The 7,281-nt window shown below is 41.4% G+C and overlaps 1 long non-coding RNA gene across 1 annotated transcript in view; it reads left to right on the top strand.

Annotated features, from left to right (window-relative positions):
- Positions 1-933: 933 nt before the first annotated feature.
- Positions 934-7,281, top strand: part of LOC147756782 (uncharacterized) — a 74,494-nt gene continuing 68,146 nt past the window's right edge. Inside the window, exon 1 of the long non-coding RNA XR_015323253.1 lies at positions 934-1,589. This is a non-coding gene — a long non-coding RNA (uncharacterized LOC147756782). The remainder of the gene's footprint in view (positions 1,590-7,281) is intronic.

Below are 7,281 nucleotides of genomic sequence, written 5' to 3'. Positions count from 1 at the left end.
TAAGTCAATTTTGACATTCTACCCTATACACAGGCGTAGTACACTTTTGTTGTTGACACAGATACTAAACGGTAATATTCTGTTAACCAGAATTCATTTAAGGTCTGCTCCTAGCTGAACATGATTTTACACATATGGTTCCAAATTTTTGCGCGCCTATACTTCTCAGCGAGTCTAAGAGCTTCATGCCCTTCGTTGCCTTCAGCAGAATGATAGCTTTGCATTTATTTGTAACTTCGATTGTTGAGATCGTTCTGACAGAAACAGATAATAAATAAATTAAGTGGAAAGGCTACAAAGGTTTCGTGGGCCTTTTTAGGTTTCCTCAAAGGTTTTTGTTAGCATAGCAGGTGGCTCAAATCGCACACTTCCTGGATCATCCAGATGATGCGGTGCGACATACGATAGAATTAGAAGCTAGATATGGAAAAGGTCCCATTCTTATCTGGAAGACCTTTACAGTTTTTGCTTATTCTTTACGGTAACGAAAAGTTTGGAGACGAGCTTTCTACACGCTGCGTGGTCACTTGCCGATCTTTACGAAAACCCTTAGTAGCAACGCCATGCTTGTTATTATACAATGCAAGTGTCATACTCGTATCTTCGTGTTTATATCGATGCGTTGGTGACAGCATCATGGCACGGAAGACGGCGGCTGCGCCGATAGCCGTAATGGTCGCCGTGAACAACTCAGTAATAGCCCTTTGTTGTCGCTGCTGCCGTTGCTGATTTTTGAAGCATATCTGTTCTGAATAGAGACACGGGCTCGACCCACAAACAGGGCACCGAGTTACTGCTGGCTGCGCAACAAAGCTACAAGTACTATAGTATTGTATAAATAATGACATTACGTAATGGATGGACACGCTGTCAGACCAAAGAGCGGCTCAATCATGTAAATGGAGAGAGACCTGGCTCGTGATGGTGGTGATTCGCGCCCCGGACGTCATCGACGCCCGTTGAAGAGGCAACGAGGAAAAGGCGAAGACAAGAAAGAAGAAGGACTAATAAAAAAATAGGAAAGAGGCAAACATCGGAGCAAAGGTTGGTTATTGTTTTGAATGCAGCAGTAACTGCCGTTGGCTTTACGTTATTACTTAACGCTCAATAGAAAGGTGGCTATCGCTATCAAGACTGGTGACAGAAACAGCAAGGCGTATGACAAAAACAGAGGGCTAGCAAGCGAAATATACGGAGCGTAGGATAACGGCAAGTGCTTTAGTGGACTATCAGTTTGAATAGTTCGAGCGTACAAGTGCTAGAATAAAAAGTGGATAAGCTCAGAAAACAATAACAACAGCAGACAAAATGAAAAAAAAATCAGAAAAACAACAAAGGGACCAGAAGAAGATCTCTGCTTCACATTTGCCTATTGCAATAAAGCCTTTAATAGGTGGCAAGAGCTCGCGTTTGTCGCACCACGATGCGGTCGCGGTCCTTGAACCAATTAGTATGCTCGAGCAATTGAGGTAAGGGTTGTACTACGAAATAGTTTGAAGTGCGGGCACAATGAGAACGTTGAATGTCGAACAGTTGATAAAGAGAACGCTACTAATTAAAGGAGATACGAACGCGTCTACGTCAATTATGTAAGTGCGTACTATTGTAATCCTTAGAATTACAGTCTATCTGTATCCTCTGCAGCAAACGTTGCTGAATGGTATTATTAGTTGTGTGTCTAACTAGGTAAAAGTTATGAACGGTATATTTACTGCAATACTTCAACTATCGAAGGGTTTCCTTCTTGTATCTATAAGCTACAGCTGAACTGGATGTGCTTTCTGGTGGTAGCTCAGTAACTCACCCCAAGCAATTCTAAGCACTGGGGTTAACCGATGTTTTTGTTTCAACGGTCAAATCAAACGATCAAGTCTCGAACGCCAGAATCGATATTGATAAGCTAAATTCGAGCTTCTAGGTAGAAGGTCGCGCGATCCGTTCATCGTTCGATTATCGAATGGCAACTGATGTGCCTAGCGGAAGGTTTGATTAACACGAAACTATAAGACACAAATTTTTTTTAACCTTGATACCTTTTCTCGTTAGCATTGTAAGGCACGCTGAAATGTCCGAATGATCTTTTTTTTTTCTATATACTACGTTAAATAGGCGGGTTGCGGTGGTACTATTCCCGAACTGATAAATATGAATGTGCGAGTCGCGACGACACGATCTCTTTGTTATTTTATGCAGAATTGGCACTACGTCTAGATAAATAGTACGTCCATATAAAAGCATGGCTTGAATTTATGTTCTGTTGATGGGGATCTATGACCAATAGTCTAGAACGTTCATGTTAGTGGTAGACGATTACTTTATCGCACTGTTTATTCAATCGTTACTCATTTTTATGAGAAGATTATTCAGTCGAAGTTAAAAAGCATTTCTTTGTTTACCAATAGGATGTAGTTTTTTAAGCGTTTGTAATGGTGACCCTGAGCTTTCAACTATCCACAATTTCAAAGCTGTCTGAAATTTACAGATTATAATAAATGTGGAAGCTATCTTTATTTGTTTATTCTGTGTCGTTTGCGCACGCCAACACGTAACTGTGTCCTTCTTCGAAGTGATGCCCGCTAAAATGGCATCGTGTCTTTCGTACAACAAGTGATTCTGCTGGAGAGCGTGTAACAACAATCGGAGTGGGCGCTTTTGCACGACGTCGCTAATAAACCAATTTGGATAGATACGTACTATCCTTAGATTTATATAATACGACACAGCTGCAGGCAATGCGTGCACATACCACTTCTTATGAATTAAAAAGAAAGATAAAATAGATCTTTATTTCCGAACCTCCGCATGTTCTGACTGTAAGATGAGAAGATTTAGAAGCAGGATGTCTCATGGCACACATGTGTTACAATATAATTATGTCTAATGTATTAAATAAGGAACACTATGAAGTTGATTGATAAATATACGTCTCTTGAGGAAGCGTGGAATATAACCCCAATAATACCCCGTAAACCTAAAAGGTGCAAATAAGATACCAGGCTTACTTTGGGTAATGAAATAATGCTCCCACATTTAGCGTATCAGAAAACGCTGTGTAATCTTGGAAAATAACCAGCATTTCCACGCCCTGATAGTTAAACTGTATTTTGTACTTCTGCAGTTCTGCCATATCAGTGCAATTACATGATAAAACAATATGTTAATATTATTACTACGATTGCGTTTGCTAGTCGGATCTTCTATTTGGCCGTATCTGTGTGTGAACTTATGTAGATTCGGTCCCTGTCAGGACTTTCCTGGTCGTGAATCAGCTGAACCCTCTATTTTTCCTGCTGCTTCCATTTCTGTCTGCATAAACACTATACACGTCTGTATATACTACTGGCCGTATTGTCTTTCCTACCCCAATTTTCCCCCAACTTCTTTTCTGCGTCTCAGAAAACGGTAGTACTCCTCACAGTGTTCATGATCTGCCTTTTTTTGTTTCCACTTCACCACGAGTGTCTAGTTCTGAAAAAAAAAAAACTCACACCTGTCGAAAAACGAGAGAGTAGCGCTTAAATAGAAATACGCAGAAGATGGCAGGCGGTGACAGCAAGTAGAGCAATGTCCTCTCGACTACGTCGGCTCGAAGGAGAAAACGATATCCCTTAAAGCAGTAGCTTACGAAAGTCCAGTTATGGGACAAGATCTCGTGAGTGTTTACGCATCTACGGATGTGTTGTTGCCCATACGAGTCTATACAGTAGATATGTTTCTTTTAATAACTGTTTTTATCCAGGTATCATGCGTGTATATTCAAATGTGTGTATCTGTGTTCTTGTTTGCAAGCGTTGGATCATTCGGAGCTAAAAAAACGTCTCCATATAAACTCGGCCGTTGCGGTTGATTCTTTTTTTATGGCCATAACTATTTTTTCTTTCTGAATAATGATACGAACAAATATTGTGTGAAACAGCCGAGGATCCATAGATCAGTCGAGTCAAGGAGATCTGACCGAATGTGGTCGAAGACGACAGCGAGGACTGCGACATCGTTGAATCGGATTGATGAAACAAACGACAGTTGAACATCGCAACATGATGATTGTGTTGCAAAAAGCCATCAATCTTTGTTTATTACTAATCAATATTGCTCACCGAGCGTACATGTTTAAGGTTGCTAACATCTTTTAAGTTGATATATAAATTCGTGGATATATGTTATCTTAGTTTGGGTGCATAAAAGCATTCTCTATAATATACAATTGCAAACCCAGGACCCCTATCATAACTTATAAAGTTTTAATAATATAGCCAAATAATGGTTTCGACTGGTTATTGGAATTAACGACAAATACTTGGCTAGCTAAGAAAATTGCGTGTAAATGCAAGCTTTTTTCCAAAATTTTTATTTAGAAAATACGTACATATTTATCATTCAAAGCTCTATTTTATTGACACATGGGCATTCTTATTCATGTATGCCCACAAGTGAAATCTTACCCAGCTTCTAATAAACATGAGATACACGTCAAAAAGACTATATTTAAACATTCACATCACTTCAAAGAAGTGTTACAGAACAAATTATCATAACTTATCGTCAAATAGGTTGAGGAGTTCGCCTGAGTTATGGCTTAAAGCGAGGCTAAATTCTGCCCTGCTGTGCGTTTTTACTGATAACGACGTTGCCAATGGTTTCGGATCGTTGCCCGTAGCCGCTCTGACCGAGAGGCCTTCTGTGTCTCCGAGCGAAAAAGACGCGCTACTATAACGACCGATTCTTTCCCCACGATCCTCGTATTCCGTTCTTTTCTTATGCTTCTTCCTACCGGCATTATTGCTCGCTCAATGTACCATCGCTATAGCTCATAGCAGAACTAGCTGCAGTTTCTGCTACTCTAGCCATTGGCTGAGGCCATCGAGACAGTACTCCCTCTGGCTATTACTTTGCTTCCTTTATTTTCGTACTTGGCCGTTGTACGTCTATCATAGACAATCTGCGAGAGTGTAGACTAACTCAGTTATTTACCTGTTGCTCGTTCCGCCATGTGCAATGTCCCTGTAGACAACGATCGTCCTCCAAGGGTCTCAAGGTGATCCTAATCCAATGCCTTCTTGCTGATTTAGTCTGATAGTAGCTTATCACCTAGCTTTTAGTGAAACAACAATAAAAAACCGATTCCACGTAACCCACAATAGGCCGCTCACCCATTCTTGACGTGTGTAACCCATATTCTTATTACTTGTTACCTTGCTGGCCCGCCTAAGCGACAAGCATTTATTATTATATTAATTAATTTTAGAACAATACGTCTCTTCTCAATGGTGGCAAGCACAACTCACAGTTAGCGAAGCCACCTCTGGTCGTTTATCCAAGTGTTAGATAGCATACAATATTTCATAAGAAAACACATTGAATCCCGTTGAATTCTGTTCCTCTAAGGAGGCCGCATGACCAACCTATATATCTGTTCTTGATGCGTTTCCTTCTATAAATATGAGACGACGCGCATCCTATCTATTACGGCTGGTTTTTCTGAAAAGCGTCCGTAAGCGTGGCAAGACGCCCGTATATAGGACCCACTTTTCGGCCGAGGTCAACACGGGTTTCGGCTATCTTTCAGATCCATGATCCAAGTCGTCTGGCCAAACATTCTGTTAAGCACCTTGTTTGAGTTCGTTGTGCCTACTAACTGTTATTGAACTTCATATTGTCCTTGTCCTTCTTTGGTAGCCTCGAAGCCATTACTTCTCCAGCAGTGTTTCATAACTGCACATTTTTCTTCTTGTTCAATTTCTCCCGACCCCAAATCCCCTTTGTCTTGTTTCCGTTAGCCTTGTGCCGACCCAACTTCTATGCGCGCAGCGGAATGCCCCTCCATTTTGTTGCGTGCACTTTGCGCTTCCTTTCGCGGCTTTTTCCGCTCCGTCCTTTCATAGCTGGCCCGTCCCTCTTTCTTCGCAAACGTTGCCCTAGGGAGATCTAGCTGCAACTGCCTGGTGGAAACAAACAATATCCTAGTCTAACGAGACAGTGCGTTGGTTCTGGGTAACCGCCGAACGATGGCACCATCTACAGCTTCAACATCTATGTAGTCTCTGACCCGGACCATTTAGATCTCCGATCCGCAGCCCTGTTGTTCTGCTTCTATCGCTTATAAGCGCCCTCTGTGGGTCCTCGGTTGAACCTGGGCCATTGTGCTGTATGACACACGAATACGAACAGGTCGCAGAAGCAGTCTGTAACTTTTTTCTTCGGCTTATTTGACCATACATATGTAGTCCACCAACTTTGTCGTTTTGCGCGCGTGAGCATATGGAGCAGGGCATAACACGTCACGCACAGAAAAGCCTATTCACTTACACACAGATAAGCCATGCGGATCTTATTCACACGTCAAGTCGCACACGCTATTGTACCTGTGCGATTTTTAGCCACTATGTAAAAAAAGCATTGAAAATTGTAATGGTTTTCCTTTAACATTTCATCGAATGTATTCATCGAAATATAGTAGTTGGAAAATTTATCAAAGAAATGAAAAATCGTTGTACGGTCTGACGCGCAAACGGCGGTGAAGCAAACGAACTCGACGTACGAAGCTGAATTACAATATGCCGCGAAATAATCGGTGTAATGATGGGGTTTTTTCCCCAAGACAAAATGATCGCTTGCGTGTAGTCCAATTCCGATTTCAATGAGGCGCATTTGCACACAGTAAACGTGAGACTTTCGCATACTTATCTACCTGTATGTATATTATCCAATATGCCCCACCTACAGAGAGCATGACAAAAGTCGAACAGATTAACAAGGAAGATTATTACTCTATCGGCGTAGTGGCGAATACCGCAGGAGGAAAACGGCCGCGTTACAAAGCTACATAGGCTGTTAAAAGCATCTAAGCTCAAATGCTCAGACAATGAAATATGGCATCCCGTCACAGAGGAGGCAAATGATAAAATGGAATATCAATAAAGCACGAGCAACAGACAAGCCAAGTTCAAATAGATAGAGAAGTTCGTTAAGCACTATTCCCTATTCGGCATCGTTGAACGATAACTTTCAACGAGTCGAAGATGCTTTGCTCAATAGCGGATGAATGCCCAGGCATCTAAGAAGGCCCCTTTTCAATGTGAGAGGAAGAAGAACTACGAAACTGGCTTAACTGCACAGATCACCAAGAACAGTCCATAAGAGCAAGGCAAAAGTTGACAAACATTGCCACATTGGATTTGCCCCTTATATCAGCGATAGGTAAATAAATATTCATAGACGATTTCATTATTATTGCCATTGTTATGTTTACTCATTTGTGAGACGTTTCACAATATATATATA

Source organism: Varroa destructor, unplaced genomic scaffold (assembly GCF_002443255.2).
Source record: "Varroa destructor unplaced genomic scaffold, Vdes_3.0 BEIS01000003.1, whole genome shotgun sequence".
Lineage (NCBI taxonomy): Eukaryota > Metazoa > Arthropoda > Arachnida > Mesostigmata > Varroidae > Varroa > Varroa destructor.
Note: the sequence above shows the minus strand (reverse complement) of the source record. Positions and strands in the feature narration are given on the sequence as shown.